The sequence below is a fragment of the Oratosquilla oratoria genome, chromosome 7, assembly GCF_046742065.1.
Source record: "Oratosquilla oratoria isolate Oo_2021 chromosome 7, ASM4674206v1, whole genome shotgun sequence".
NCBI lineage: Eukaryota > Metazoa > Arthropoda > Malacostraca > Stomatopoda > Squillidae > Oratosquilla > Oratosquilla oratoria.
Window position 1 is genome coordinate 72431298 of NC_134783.1, and position 2177 is coordinate 72433474.

Below are 2177 nucleotides of genomic sequence, written 5' to 3' on the forward strand. Positions count from 1 at the left end.
ACCAGCCCCAAGAACACAAACGCATAGGATAAAGGTGACGGTTTCGGTCGCAGCTACTCAGCGCCTCCTGAAATAGGTTCCTCACTTTCCATCAGTTCGGATATCTTCATAGTTTAGTCATGTGAATCGTACCAGAAACGACCTGGTAATGACCAGGAACCACTACTCCTCAACCTGACACCATCAACGTCCTTTGAAGCAGCATCTACAGACTTCATTTCAATATAAGGAAACCACTTCTCCATCAACGTCCGTTGAAGCAGCGTCTGCGGATTTCATCTAAATATAAGGAAAGCAATTTCTTCTCTATGTTGACAGGTACTCTGGTTGATTAGGTATAGCCTTTTTCTGACATAGTGTTACGGGCTAGATTGTCAACTCAAAAACTCAAACTCACCATCCCACTTCCGCGCAATTTGAGGTGAGAAACTGTAGGTAGAGCAATGCACTATCGGATGCGGCAAGCCACTGTTCTTTTTAGGTCGATGTTGAGTCTCTTCTCCGCCTGCCCAGGGTTGTCAGACACCAACAGGGGATAGCCCGCAGCGGGTCCCGGAATCGAAATCACGACCACCTGTTCATGAGTTCCACATGGTATTCACTGGGCTACTGCACGACCCATGCCGTCAACATCTTCAGATTTTTTTTTTTTTTCGAAATCTAGAGATTTTCACGCGCCCCTTACAGCTGTCAGATTACAGTTCGCTTCCTGGGTCTTCCCAGACTTTTGAAGTGGCCAATATTGTATTTCTTTTAAATTAATTTATTCCTAAGATGAAAATGGAGTATGTTGAGCAGGAGGGCGATGTCTGTTAAGGAATGAAGGGATAAGGCAGGACACAGGGATGAGTGAAGAGTGACTGTGTACAAATGATACTGTTATGCAAAGAAGGGAGAGGCAGGGGGATGGAGGAGTAGGAGATGCTTATGCGTGAATGATATTTTGACACAGCCCGAATGAATTTCTCCCCATTTTCTCTTTTTCTGCATGAGTGGACGGAGAGAGAGGGTGAGGGTCGCCGATTAAGTGAAGTGGCCTTGCTGTGGATGTACTGTGTCTTGCTACATTACTTCTGACCCAAGGCAGTGGGTGGGATACAGGTATGACCCGTCATCCATGAGGAGCTAAGATGAGAAGGGGGAAGGGTGGTGGATGGGAGTGGAATGGGTGGGAGTAGGTGCATATCTCTGACTTGATTACCTCCCTTATAGGGGGGGGGGAAGCTATTGGTATATAGATAGGTAGACAGAATATAATGTGAGTAATCTGAAGAAAAAAAATTCACCATTCTGTCCGGGTAGAAGAACAATAAAATAATTATGACTGTCAAATTTGTAATAAAGCAAAGGGTTTCTGTCCGTCAACATTTATTATTAATTCTATTTACCTTTTTAGGCGGGGTGGGATTTGGGAGAAAAATAAAGGGATAATGAGACACGTGTACTGTGGGAACAAAATCTGAAGAGGACCAGTAATGAAATACGACGGATACATAATTACAGTAAATAAAAAAAAAAAAAATAAAAAAACTCACTAATAACTACCTCCTGTCAGTTATCAGGAGTCTTATTTAGGTTAGCTAATTTCAAGTAGATTAAATGAGATTACGTAGGATTTGATAGCGTACATCACATAAAAGATTAAGCTTAAGCGTGGAAACATTTATTTGAATTTTTTTTGGCAGCCACGTTCTGTTTACATATTTCCTCTGTTTGCTTGCTTACACGATGTTTCGCTCTACAGCTTCATCTTTGCCCAGCCAAGCATTACCTAACCTGATCATACGTAAACAAACCTAATTGAAAACAAATATTATGTGGTTAGGGCCAATGATGAAAAATGAAAATCAAACAATAATGCTCATTTACCTAAACTTCTTCTATATAATGACTCTGGCTGACACCAGACGATTTCATTCATCTGATGGGAATATCTCGCTTCAATTTATTATAACTTGATTGCAATTTTTTTTTTTACTTTTTCAGCAGTTTCTGTCAATATGTATATCATTAAAGTATTAGGTTTCCTTACGTTGTTTCAAGTTGTTATAATTTTATTGTAAATCCTTTTAGTTTTATCAGCAGTTTCTATTAATGCGTATATCATTAAAGTATTTGGTTTCCTTACGCTGTTGAATTAGTCTGTGAAAATCTTTTTATTAGCAAAACTAAATCTA